Source organism: Pogona vitticeps, chromosome 5, assembly GCF_051106095.1.
Source record: "Pogona vitticeps strain Pit_001003342236 chromosome 5, PviZW2.1, whole genome shotgun sequence".
Classification (NCBI taxonomy): domain Eukaryota; kingdom Metazoa; phylum Chordata; class Lepidosauria; order Squamata; family Agamidae; genus Pogona; species Pogona vitticeps.
In genome coordinates this window covers 31,090,443-31,105,154 of record NC_135787.1, presented here as the reverse complement: position 1 = coordinate 31,105,154, position 14,712 = coordinate 31,090,443, and the positions used below count along the sequence as shown (strand labels likewise).

Below are 14,712 nucleotides of genomic sequence, written 5' to 3'. Positions count from 1 at the left end.
GGGTTAGGGTCACATTCTCATCACCCCCAGGATTTTCATTTTCACCCCATTTAGGGTACTTTACTCCTGTTCCCTGACCACTGTTTTAGATCCTATTGTATTATTTATAGATCCATATACCAATGTGCCTTTTAAGATGCTCCAATGCTCCAAGATTATTTAAATTTCAAAAAGATATTTTCAATTTTTCAAATTTTAGTTTCATACTTTTCATAAGAACTATGTTTACATTTTCTGTTCTTTGTAATCTCTTCATTGCAAATGTTATTCTCTCATACAATACATTTCAAGAGTCTTCACAGAAGCTGACATTTCCATGTTTTTGTTTGCTTCCTTTTTCTGTCAAGAAAATACCAACAGAGCTTAGGTATAAGAGAAAATGGTTGTTTGTTTAGCTGTAGAAGGGACAGTAGAGGAAACAGTGTTAGTTTATCTTGGCAAGAAACCTGATTCATAAGCCAAGAGGTAGGACATTTTAAAATAGAAAAAAAATATTTGTTGCCATGTTAAATAGTTGTATTATTTAAAATAAATTTGTCTTGTTAGCTGCAGTTATGGTATCAAAACAAAAATAGACACAAAAAATATACACCTCATTCTATGCTTTGAGAAGTACTTGCACAAAGTATAAGGAATATACAGACAGATTTCATTTGATCCTGTTTATTCATATCTAATATAAAAATTCAGCATATGTAATGGATGTGTAGACCAACAATTGAAAATACATATCAAATCAACATACAGTACTCATTATAATTTCAAAACGTGCAGTAATCTTTTTCATTCATGTGCCAATCAAAAGAGTAGGGGGACTCTAACCCAGCCATTCTCAATCTTTTTTAGCCACAGCCATGAACACAATATAAAAGAAATATAGGCCAAATCAGGATTGTATAAAATGCATAATGAACCTTCCAAGGTGGTGTATGCAGAACTGTTTCCAGTATGTGGCCCCTTTCAAATGTGCTATGGCCCCCATTGAGAATGGCTGCTCTAATCTATCAAGTTTGTTATCTCAAATGTTACTCTATTTGGAAATAATCTTTTTTTTATATAATCGGCATATCTAGAATTTCACTATTCAATCCATAAACCCAACTATCTGACTGCTCCTCCCCTCCATCCAGATCATTTATGAATTACAGTATTTCAATAGCATCAGTTCCCATAAAGGTACCAAACTGAAATGGCACATGACCCATAGTTATCAGATGCTGTTTAAAAACATACAGTCATAGACTTTCCTATTTTGGAGCATGGTGCTTTCAATGAGAAAACCTAGAAAAAACTTCTAAAACTTCATCCTTCAACAAATGTACCTGGAGACAGAAAATAAAAAGGCCAATCAAGGAAGATGATATTGCTAGCTCTTAAAGAGATCATAAACAGCCTCCTTTACTTTTCAGATGTTGATGCTGCTTTACATTGTCCAAAGTACAGTTCGGGGGGGGGGGGGGGGGAGGAAATTTGCACTTAGAACAAACATGTAGTCTCAATTTTTCAAACTTTGCTACAATTCTCAGTGCTAGTCATATTGGATCCAATAATGACAGCAACACACTCCTACATTATTAAATATTAAAATTAATTATATTAGTATTTCTACTACCATATTCCTTCTGGGACATTTTAATCTGTCATTCCCAACAAAAACATGTATCCACTTTACTTTCTGCTTTTTAGTGTTTGGGAGAACAGTATGAAATACGATCTGGTATAAACAGCTTTCAAAACATTACGCATTCAAAGTATTGTACATTCCTTTTAAAATCTGCCCACTATTACCCAAAAAGTCCAAGTTTCTCCATGTCCATCCAGTCTAGAAATCAAGAAAACTCAAAACCAAGAGAGAATTGATGCCATCTGCTCCTTCTGTTTTATATCTTTATTTTTGTTCTTAAATCATAAAGCACATTGCATACATTGCAAAAAGGCTATGTACACATGAAATAAATGAAGACTCTCCTTCATCATCCATGGCCTTACATTTAACAATTCAGTCAAAAGAATATGTTTTAAAGAAAGAAATCCCAAACTCCATCATGTTAACTCTTCACTAAATAAAACCCCTATACAGATTCCAAACGGACCAAACAGAAATATACAGATGGTAGAGCTCATGAGATAAGCATAAGCAGATAAAAAACTCAAACCACATAACATGGTGTTCCTACCAATAAAAAAATAAAGACAGTTGTCCCACAGACTTCCAAAATAGACAGGAAACAGTAAGAATTACACATAAAATAGTCCAGATTCACATTATATAAAGCACTGCCCTAAGCATGTTTACTGCTAAATACATTTCCACTTTATTGAGCAGTATCTCATTCTGGATTTGTTTCATCTTAACCCATTTAACTTCTATGAGAACTCAAACATAAAGTACCAAAAGAGATAACAAGCAGATAGTTCAAATTTTGTTAGGTCAGTATTATAAGGAGTTACTCTACCAAACACGTTTTATTTATCTGTATCTCATTTTCTATTTGGGTAACTGTTCGTCTAATTTTGCAATTATTTTGGTAATCCTCTTTTTGAAAAATCTGACTATCCTATAATTTATCCTTTCATTTATACATAACTAAAAGCAGAGAACTCAACATGTTCAAAGGTTTCATGTAGCAGGTGTCAATTAAATATGATGGGGAAAAAGTCATGTGGCAAATAATTTTTTCATCTGAACAAGAAAACTTATGTCTTTGAATGGAAAAAAGTAGAAAGAGCAATCTTCATCTTTTCTGACCTGTCCTTTACCTGCCCTGACCAGAGCTGACTAGAGATAGGCATGAACTGGTAGTTCATCCCAGTTCATTTACCAGAAGCAGCACCTAGAGCAGGGGTGGGCAATTAATTTCTATAGGGGGCCACATGAAAAATCTGAACTGTGTTTGGGGGCCAAACCAACTTTACTTAAAAATAAAAGATAAGCAACTGATCAACTTTAGACAACAAGCTATAAATGGTTTGATGTTCAACTTGTTCAGTGAGTCTGTCTTGGGCTTGAACAAGTGCTTGAACACCAGACTGGAGCGATGACTGGCGGGCCGGACAGGAGCGGCTCGCAGGCCGTATGTGGCCCTCAGGCCGCACTTTGCCCAGGGCTGACCCAGAGGAAGCAGAACAGGAAATCCAGGACACTGCTTCTGAGTGGGTGCCCGCTGGAGGGGGCAGGACGCCAAACTGCCAAGCACCTGTTTTGGCAGTAAACAAACTGGGACAAACCACTGAACTGGCACTTCATACCCATCACTAGTGCCACAGCCTCTGACATATCAACAGGAAGCATAGCTCTGGCAAAATCCCTTGGAGTGACTACACCTTCCAAGGCAGGCTGGGCTGCCAATTGCAGCCCTAAGAAAGTAACTTTCCAAATTCCAATTCCAGTCTACACATCATAGACTCAGTTTTGGTTGCTCTAGGCCAGTGATTCTCAATCATGAATTTCCAGGTGTTTTTGAACTACAACTCCCAGAAATCCTGGTCAGCACAGCTAGGAGTGAAGACTTCTAGGGGTTTTAATCCAAGAACACCTGGGTACCCAAGGTTGGGAACCACCAGTCTAGGCTCACTCACAAATGACACTAAACAGCAATAACCTTAGCCTCTAACCATGTGCACAGAGCGTTTCTCTCCACCCCTCCTTATCTCCTTCACTGCTCCCCACAATTTGGTGCCATGGCTTGTCTTTCGACGCTAGCATCCTATTTCTAGTTTCACTCAGAGGGCAGACTTCTGGATACAAATGCTGAACTGTGAACCAGTACGTCAGATCTAGTGTGGTGTAATGCAGTGGTCCTCAGCCTTTTTAACACCATGGATCAGTTGGGGAAGGTGGGGCACCCCCATGCTCACGCACATGTGCGATGGGGCAGAGACTTGCTCATGCAGGCGCTCACACACGCAAACGATCGGGGGCGCTCACACGTGTGTGAGTACACTGGCACGAAGGCTGGGGTGCTCGGGAGCATTCACATACATGTGTGAAAGAGTGGGGTGGGGAATGCATGCGGGGTGGGAGACCTGTCTCTGAAGCCAGGTCCGGCCCAGGCCATGGACCAGCACCAGGGGTTGGGGACCCCTGCTATATACAACATACAACAACCCCCTTGTGGCCTCAGTTTCACCTTTTATGTTTTGTGTATATATAGGATTCCAATATCTGCATTTCAGGTATCTATTGTGGAGCATGGAACCGGTCCCCCACAGGTAAGAGAGTCTTGGGCTTCCATGGTAATATCAATGAGACTATCTTATTATTGAAGGATTTAGAAAAGCTGAGATTAGAAAACATGAAGGAAACTAATCAATACTTTTATGGAACCCTAGCCAATTTTTGCTGGGGAAATGTCAGAAGTGAGCCTATCCAGGAGAGCCCGAAAGGAGGGGCTAGAAGAGCTGGAAAGATTATAATTAGTTTGTAAACGAGGAGGGAAGTTGTGTATTTTGACAGATGGGCTGTAACACAAGAGAAGCTTAAGCTGAACTCTGTTTTCCTTATCAGTTGGTACTTTGTAATAAAGAACATATCAATTTTTTTTCATTCTCTAACCACTTGGTCTGGTATGTTTATGGCTGGAATAAAGCCCATAAAAGGAAGATTATTTTAGAAGTGGCAACCCTGGCTAGATTAAAAACAATCAAACAAGATCCCTGATCAAACAGGAACTTTTCATTGTTTGCTTTGGTTAGAGAAGTTTAATTGTTGATACCAACAGAAGAACAAGCAAAAACAGCAGCTCTTACTACAGAGGAACCTTTTTCCTTCCCCGCCCCCTTTTTTTTTAGTTTTCAAAATCATTATAGTGTATTTTTCCTGAAAGAGTTCCAAAACCACAGGTATATTCTTTGCATTAAAAAAATCTGTCACAGCCACAAGGCATTCACTTTTTTTCACCTGCTCCCAATACACCACTTGCAAAAAAAGGTTATACAACATAACTTCCAGGCAGTTAGCTCTCATAGCCTGTTGCAGTAAAACATACAAATATAATGGCTGAAATCCCGTTCATATAGGTACCAGTGTGCATATTATGATGTTGTTATTATGATGTTGGCCATTAATGAAAGGCTTCCTTTGAAGATTTTGACATGTTTGCAATTTTGTTGGATTATAAACAACCCATACATCCCCAAATCACCTTTAGTTAATAGTGATTTTCCACTAATGATTTCATCTTTGTTGCACACACAGTGCTGTGCAACAGGATTCCGGCCAATAATATGTACAAAGTTACTGAAGCTTAAAAATTCCCAGACAGATTAAACATGACAAAAGAAATTGAAGCTAATGTTTACAACCAGTTTCTACCAACTGATACTAATGCACTGATAACAACAATAATTATAAAATATCAACATCCTTAAAATAAAACATTTGCTCAGCAACTTTGCTTCTTTAAAGTCTATGCCTCTGATGGTTACTTAAATTACAGGTTATTTTATAGTGACAAAAACCCTGTGCCCCAAGTATTATTTAAGGAATACTATTGTAAGATATGAAAGCACTTTGATGATTTATTCAAAGCCATTTTTTACTTACAGCGTATTCTTCAACTAGACTAAGGACGATGAAGATGAACCTATCCATTTATGCACAGTGTAACCTAAAAACAGAATACCCCAACTCAAACATATTACTAGGTATATAACTAACTATAAGCATTTAAACTGGCAGGATAAAGAAGTAGAAAAACTAACGTAGCCATCTGAAACTATGTCATGGTGCAACAACACTGTGAGTCAAAGGTTCTAAGATTATTAAAAAATACTTTTGCTTTCATTTATACACTGGTATTCATTCTATTGTAAACAAACTGCTGATCTTTGAAAATAGAAAACTTATTACCCATAGTGCTCCACACTTAACAGCGCTAACTGATAACACACTGACATGTCACAGCCCGCGTGCACAATTATTATCATAGGTCATATTAAATACTTTTTTAATATTTAATTTGAATACTCTGCTCTATTGGTTGTCAGTGAAGTTAAAAGTGGGTATGAAAAACATTTTTTAAAGTCCTAAACAGAGATTCTAATCTGTATTAATGCTCTGACTGCATGAAGTCACAGGCTATAGCATTCAAAGGCTGCAATGAGGGGAAAATCCTATTGAGCAGACCAGGACTGCACGGTTTGGTTATGATTCTAAAAACCCATTTACAAGAGAGGCCACCCCATTCAATACATTGAGGCCTACATCCATCCCACCAACCGACCCCTCGGCTACGCTCAGAATGAACACAGAGAAGGAGGACGCCAACCAGTGTGGGTGTGCGAGATGTCACTATAACTGTGTCACTACAAAACCGGCCCTTCTTCCCCATCAGTCCTGGCACAGCAGAGACTCCTAGGCTCAAGAAGACCCTAGAGGTGAAGAGGGGACACTGGGAGGGAATTCCATTCGTTTTCTCGAAGTGTCACTTGGGGTTTTTTTAAAATGAATCTCTGAGTCCCAACTAAAGATGCTTGGGTGCACACCTGAGGAGGGGGGAGGGTGTAGCATCTCCCCAAAAGCCTTTATTTATTCAGGAGGGGCTGAAAGCAAAAAAGCCAAAGAGAGACCTCCCACCTGCCAGGCTGTTTTCACACAGCCCTAGGAATGGATGTTAACCCTTTCCAAGTCGCTTTTTTTAAAATGGCTATTGAACAATGGATAGGGTCACTTTTAAACGTAAGGCAGCACAAGAGAACCAGTGGCCCCTCCCTCCTTCCCTCTTCTGCTCAGGCAACAAGAGAGCCCCGGCCGCCCGTTTCGGAGGAACCACCCTCTTACTCTAAGCAAGACTTCCTCTGACAGGTGAGGCCTGGAGACCCCCCCCTACTCGTCCTGCCCTCCTCCGCCCTCACGGCGCGTACCATACCGCCGCCCCCTCCAGACATAAAGCCCCTCCGCCGCTCCCCACTTACCCCATTGTCCGGTATTTACATGCAAGCACCCCCCCACCTCCGCTTCTTTACTACGAACCCGGAAACCGGCGCCGCCTCCGCCGCAAACACCGGTGAGCTCCACCCGGCCTTTCCCTCGGAAACATCCTGCCAATCACGGAGCGGGGCTGGATCCTTCCGGCCAATGCAAACGGGCCGCAGCCGGAAGAAGGAGGCGGGCAATAGGCGGATGCTAGCCAATGGGAAGCGCGGAAGCCCCACGGGGATGTTTTTTTTTTTTAATCAGCGTTGGAAATGAAGACCATAGACTCATGAATCGAGCATGTTTGATACGTACTGTCTTTCCCCTCAACTCAGTGGCATGTGGTGCCCCCGGTTTTCGGGTGAAATTGGCAGGATACAGATTAAGAAGGCTGGGCGCTGGGTGGAAGGCCAGTCATAAAAAGTGACCAGTGTGGGCATAGGCGAAACGTTCGTTGCAATAATATGATGCAGTGCTTATCATCAATAAGGATCAATTAGTATTTCACCACCACCCCTTTTTTTGGAAGGAAATGTTGATTAGGTACAAAGCTGCTCGCAGAAGCGAAGCTTGAGGAAGAGGGTGATTATTAATGTTGCCTCTGTAATGGCCGTAGCTTAATAATGGCTGGTTATCGATCAGAGAGCTGTTGGCCCACTTCTTCCATCGAAGAGAGCCCCCTCTCATGTCACCTATGGGCGATAAAACATGTGGGGAAGGATTAATCGCGGCAACAGGCTTCAGCAGAAAAGAACGTTTCATAACCCTAACTCGCTTCTCAGGTCACCAAGATAATAACCCATAGCTACACTGCAGGGTTGTCCGCCATTCCTTCCGTCTCAGCACCACCTCCAGCCTAAGTGAACAGGCTATATTGCGAGGCTATTGTAAGCCGCCTTCGCTCAGACAAAGCCTCCTCAACCTTCAAGGTGGGAGGAACACTAACGGAAGGTCCCATGTTTGGAGTCCTATAAGCAGAAAGCAGAGTTCCGTATTTAGTATTGTCATGTGCCAAGTCGCTTCTGACTTGACAGTTTTCGAGGTATGTGAAGTGTTGAAGGAGTGGTATGCCACTGCCATCCCCCACTCCATAGCAAACTGTGGAGTTGAACCCAGGTTGCTCATGACCTACTTAAACACTGAGCCGAAAGTGGAGCAGTGACCTATTCACCCAGCATCTACTAATTCCATTATGGACTTCCAAAATAATAGACCTGCCTTGCTTTTACTGTTCTCACTTTGGCATAAACACATTGGTGAGAGTGTGAAGCAAGCTTTGTGTAGTGTTCACCTAGTGTGGTGACTAGTGGGAAGATTTCTATGACATGTCACCTTTTCTCTGCAACCTACATTTGAAGCCGTTGTCATTTAGTCATGTCCGACTCTTCATGACCCTATGGACCAGAGCACGCCAGGCCCTCCTGTCTTCCACTGACTCCCGGAGTTGGGTCAAATTCATGTTGGTTGCTTCGATAACACTGTCCAACCACTGAAGCCATAAACAAGTTCAAAAATGCTTATGAGTAATTTGGCCTTTATAAACATGTTCGAACCCATCCATAAACTCAAACATAGGTTGCTGAAAAATCTGACGTCATAGAAATCGTCCCCCTAGTGATGACTCCCAACATGAAGCTAATAACCATAACAGCAAGGAAACTGCCAGGCTAATCTTAGCCTATTTGTTTATTTAAAATACTTTTACCTTGCCTTTTGCCTTATAAAGGACCCAAGGAGGCTTAAAACATTAAAATACAAAGGCAGCTGACATCATTAAAGACAATATTTAAAGTTAAAAACAATAAGTATACCAATACTAAAAAGAATCAAACAAATACTGTTCTAAGACTTGTAAACAAAACCAACACTAAAAACACATCCAAAGTCATGACAATCCATTAAAAAAGAATTCAACTCTCTTAACAGTTATCCCTTCTAGTATACTATTCTTACAATAGCCAATACAGTACTACAGATTTTCCTCTTTAAGACATGTGGAGCCAAAAACATCTTTCAGGCCTGTAAAATATATTTATAGAAATGTCCTTTGGCCTTAGCTAAGTAAACAAATAAATCTTCCGGATGTTAGTCTATTAATTTATACAAAGGGCAAGTAGGTGATGGGGAATTGGCTAAATATTGCCCTGGAACTGCAGAGCTGAACAGAGGCACACTCTGGCCTCTGCCACCAGCTAGGAGAACAGGGATCGCTGGAAATAATGTTCCTCCTGCTTCCCAGGAAGGAGATCATCAGAAGAAGGAAGCCACTCTGGCTCAGCCCTTGGCCAGCAAACATTCAGCTGTAAGAATCTCGCTTCCCCCACTCAATGCCAGAAATAACACTTGGCTCTAGTTCTCAGTTGCTCTGGGACCACAGAAGCAAAGGGAAGCACCCTCTGGCCTCATCCTTCAGCCAGACGATGAGGCACCAACTGCCTCATGTCATATTGAGTGTGAATGAGAGACAGAGGGATGTATTATAACAGCCTATTGCTTGTAAGCCATCTTGAGAATCTGTTTCATTAAAAGGCAGCATATGAATCTTCAAAAATCAAACACATTGCATTGTTAGTATGTTCCAAATGTTCTCCTGTTAAAGAACGATATGCCTTCAATAGTCAGCTAGTAAAATCACCCAGCTGCATCCCTGTCATGATACCAGGTCCCGCAGCATGCTGGTCCACGCATTGGTAGTCTTGAGACTACTGTAATGATCTTTATGTGTGGCTGCCCATAAGGCCGCTACTGAAATTTCAACAGGTCCAGAATATGAAAGCCAGATTCCTGTGTGGAACAAATAAATAACATCATATCTCCCCCATTCTGGCCACCTTGCATTGGGTATCTGTCCATTTCGGTGCCAGCTTTAAGCTGACGACATTGACATGTAAGGTCATAAATAGTTTGGGACCTCAATACCTGGCAGAATGCCTTCATCCAGTGAAATTTGCCTTACATACGCAATCATCCTAGGCTGGATGGTTGAAGTCATTGACCCTGAGAGAGGTCTGGAAAGAGAAGACCAGGAACTGGGCCTTCTCTGTGGTTGCCCCCTATCTCTAGAACAAGCTCTCCTGGCCCTTTCACTGGGGATCTTCAAGAGATAGCTGAAAACATGACTATTTAGAGAGGCATTTCAAGATATTACACCAAAAGAGCACAGAGGTTCCTTCAGCTCTCAAGTTATAAATTCTGCCATCTTGTTTTAATTAATTGTTTTTATATTGTCTTTCTTAATTTAATTGACTGATATGTTTATTTGATTTTCTACACTGTTATTATTTTGGGGTTATTATTTAATGTGTTATTGTTATTTCTTTTGTTGTGAATCACCCAGAGTGGCCTTGGAAGCCAGATTGGTGGTTTACAAGAGAGAGGGAGGGAGGGAGGGAGGGAGGGAGGGAGGGAGGGAGGAAGGAAGGAAGGAAGGAAATAAATAAATAAATAAATAAATAAATAAATAAATAAATAAATAAATAAATAAATAAATAATCAACATAGTTGATGTTGATATACACACTTCTATAATAATAAGCAAGAATTTTGTCATTGAGTCAAATGAGATGTGAATCATCTGAGTGATTTGACATTAGGCTGAATTTTAAATCCCAATAAATAACTTACAGGACTCAGCTCTTAGTTTATCAAACTACAGTGTTGCTGTGACTTATGATAGTCATCCAAATATCTCTGTTAGAGTTAGTGAACGCTATAAAATACACTGTGTAAGTCTAGGTGTGTTTATTCAGAAGTCCCTGTTCATTCCCACATTAAAAGATACAGTATAAATAGGGTTTATTGCTATGCCAATATATAAAGCAGGTATGGGCAACTTTTTTTAATGTCGAGTCCCATTCTTACAAAAGTACGTATGTCAGAAGTTTCATAGTAGTTGTGGGCGGTGCTGAAATCAGTGGTGGATGGGCCATATGTAGGGCCAATCCAGATACTGTAACCTATGTGATTTGTATCAAAGCGGATTCGAACTCTGTTTGCTTTCTCCTTATTGATTTTGGTGTGCAACTCATAAGAGCCTGGCTTGCGAGGATCAGGTGGCATGTACTGATGTTCTTAGGGAAAGACACTCCGATTAATAATGCGGTCCCAAACCACTAAAGGCTTTATAGGCAAAAACCCAAACCTTGAACCTGGCCCAGAACAAAACAGGTAGCCAATGCAGGCAGGCCAGGACTGGGGAGATGTGATCAAACTTGCTCACACTTGACACCAGCCTGGCAGCTGCATTCTGCACCTGCTGCAGTTTCCGAGTCAACCTCACTTGGAGAGACAATCCCCTAATCACCAGAAGGAGGATCTCCTTCTTATCCATGTTCAGCTTTAGCCTATTAGCCTTAGTCCATTCCAGAACCGATGCCAGTCAGCATTCAGGTACCTAGACTGCATCTGCTGCAGAAGATGACAGGGGTTATAGGGAAACTGGCATGAAACTGTTTCATACATCCTGCTTTGTTGTTGTTGTTTAGTCATTAAGTCGTGTCCGACTCTTCGTGACCCCATGGACCAGAGCACGCCAGGCCCTCTTGTCTTCCACTGTCTCCTGGAGTTCGCTTTAATTTGAGTCATTGCATTAAAGCAGGATGTACAGCAGTCCCTGGCCCACAGACTGGCTAGCACTGGGAGTCTTCCCACCAATACTGGCAGTACCAGAGTTAAGACAGCCTCACCCCTTGCCATGCAGGGCAAAGGCAATCGCTGGAGCTGCTGCCGCCAGCAGCAGCAAAAGCAACATCACCAGTCAGCCAGTTCCAAGGGACACTGGCCCCGACCTGATACTATCAGTACCTGGAATGCCTCCCAGCACTGGCTGGCTAGAAGCCCTGATGTGGTTTTAAAATTGGGCCAATGTTCACTTTTAAAATCTGCAGCAGAGCTTGTGTCATGTGAAATGGATGAATCCTAAATAAAGGGTTTCATCTACATATATTACAAGCTCTGCTTTCGTGAGATGTGGAGGGAAGGCAGGTCCTCCATTTTTCTGTCTTTGATAAATGCTCCAGCCTTGTACATAAGAGAAGAAACATGCTTGTCTGCAACTACAAGGAATTCCAGAATACTTCAGCTACACATTCTTGCTGTGTGCTTTGGGTCGTTCCTAGTTCACTCTGTTCCTTTTTTTGGTTATGAGCTCTGTCTGCAAGTGATAAGAATCAGGTGTTGCTGTACACTCCTTTATCACAAGATGAACAATTTTATAATCATTAAAAGGCTAGATAATTTTTTTTGCCGTGAATGCTCAGTATCATATTAAGAACCTGAAGGATTGAATAGGGATATTAAGATATCCATACCTTAAGGTATGGATATCTTAAAACAGCAAAAACTGAAATCTTTAATTACTGAATTTTTTTTTGCTTATTTCACTACTTTCTCTTGCCCCTTCTCCTTTGTCTTGTTACAAGCGCGTTCAGTGCACTTACTATCTGGAAAAAAAACAACAATGCCAGTTATCACTGCTTACAGTTCTTCAACAAAGCATTTGAGACATTAAAAGTGTAATATAATTAAGGTGGATTAACATTCACATTACTCTGGATGACGTATTAGGAAAGCACAAATGTATTGACTAGGGAGCAAGCAGCAGATAATGCTGCTTTTATGAACATCTCTCTTGATAAATCTTGAGTGGTGTATCCTAAAGTAGAGGAGACTAATATAAGCCTCATATATGATATGTGATGCTCGTATTATTGTCTTCACACCAACTTGAAGTGGGGCTGTTAAGCTGAATGAACGTCAAAAAGTAAAAAAAAAAAAGGAGATCTGTTTCTATCTATATCTTTTTCCCTCTTGAGGACAGGAAAGAGGCAGAGGGAGGAAAAATCAATACAAAATAATAGCTTTTAGGACATTGTTCTTTGGTGTATGTTGCATCCTAGAATCTAAACTTGGCTCTGGTGGATTATCCAGGCAATTTTCCTGAACCCAATGGAGTTGTCATCATTCTGACATAACTCAAAGAAATACAGTACTTTCATCAATCAAAAGCAGCATGGACAAAGACACCAAACACCTTCTGTAATAAACGGACCCTAGGTAGGAGCAGTGCTTATCTACTTGTCTTAAGCAGCAATTAGCCTGCAACATGTTTCTGCCACCCGAGGTAATCATCCCAGAACATAGACACTACATTAGTGTTTTCACAGCAGTGTCTCTTGCTCCAAAAAAGAAATGAAGGCAACATCTTCCTCCAGCCAGTAGATAATACTGATACTTTGGCTGCAATTGGCTCACCTAGTGTGTAAACTAAATCTTTTCCCAACTTTTCTGCCTGTATCTCCATCCAAAATAAAAAAAAATGTGTTTCAAAATCAGCAATCTGGGGGAGGGATGTTGAACAGCTGCCTACCCTTTGTCTAACAAGACTGGGAGAGGCATTCCAATCAATATCACCAGAGGTGGAATCAGAAACATGCACCTCTAACTTGAGACTATAGCTCTGATTTTGGAACTTAGAGGACAATTAGACGGTAAGAAAAGTTTGTGACTGATCACATTGGAGAGGGAGACTTTACTAGGAGGAATTTTCCTAAAAGTGACCCTTTGGTTTTTGCAGGAGTTGCTCCAGCCCAGTCCCCAAAAAGAGTAACACTGTAATTGGACCAAAAAGGTCCAGCTTGGGCACAGATTAGAGTTGGGCTGGGACACAATCTCCTGTACATCATGTAAGCACTGGGAAGCAGCTTACACCATACTGTGTCACAACTGATCCAAAATGCAAACTATTTCCCTGTTTTATTCCACCCTGTTTTTAATCAAATAAAACCTGGCACAGACATCTAGCCATGGTTGATGGAACGTTTATGTTTCTTCTCCACCACCCACAGATCTGCAGTGACCTGGATAATGAAGACATGTATGGGGTTGAAAGCTAGCTTAAGTTTGTGATTTTTAATGGTCTAATGAAGGTCTCATCCACCCTTTCCTTCAAGTAGATCAAAACAGTAACTTTTCAACTTCCCGGTATCGGTACTCTTGTTTACTATTTTATATTTCATTATATCCATCCACTTGCAGCTGCACATTCCTCCAAGAAAACATAACAGCCTCTCAGATATTTTGAGAAAGATATTGTAGTGTTCCCTTGGGAACTAGGTAAAAACAGAATGGAGTGCAACTGGCTGGAGCTGGCACTTGTTAACAAAAACGGATGCCAGAATTAGCATGATGTGATGGATACACAACAGAACGACATTCTAGACATCAAACCCAATAAATATTACTTTTTCATTAATCTGTTAATATCTGAAAACAGTGCCCTTACAGACCAGAATGCCGACTTCCAGGTAGAATAAACCAAATAAATTCACAACGTAGATAACTAGATAAGACTGATGCAGCAAGACACAAAACATCCACGTGAACAGCATTCCAGTACCCTTTCTGGGTAGAACAGCAACTTAATGGGACAGCCCAGAATGGTGACTTCCAAATAGGACAGCTCAATGAAGTCCATCCATCCTATCAGACTAGAGGGGATTGATGCAACAAGTCATAAAGCATCACGAGAACCACATTCCACTACCTCTTCTAGGAGGAAAATCACTATTGTGCAAAACAATATGGCTGTGGGAGGAGATTGATCCACTTTAGGAAGGAACAACTTCCCCAAACTCTCTGCCATTATGTTCTCTTTAGGTCTCAGTGTGATGGTAAAGCTGTTGTCTGTGTTGCAGAGTGCAGGCTGGGGCTCCCAGAAGTGAATGCTTCCCTCCATATGAAACAGCCCCCTCAACGCACACACATATCCCACTTGTTTTCTTTCCCTTCCTACTACA

General features: G+C 41.1%; 1 protein-coding gene across 19 annotated transcripts in view; it reads right to left on the bottom strand.

Annotated features, from left to right (window-relative positions):
• The window catches only part of BLTP1 (bridge-like lipid transfer protein family member 1), a 140,286-nt gene extending 133,229 nt beyond the window's left edge, over positions 1–7,057 (bottom strand). For 18 of the 19 annotated variants that reach the window (XM_073001687.2, XM_073001694.2, XM_073001693.2 and 15 more), the window contains exon 1: positions 6,916–7,057. The gene's annotated coding sequence lies outside the window, so the exon portion shown is untranslated. Of the gene's footprint in view, positions 1–5,545; positions 5,610–6,915 lie in introns of all 19 variants that reach the window. The other variant, XM_073001688.2, reaches the window with a different exon arrangement.
• Positions 7,058–14,712: the final 7,655 nt, after the last annotated feature.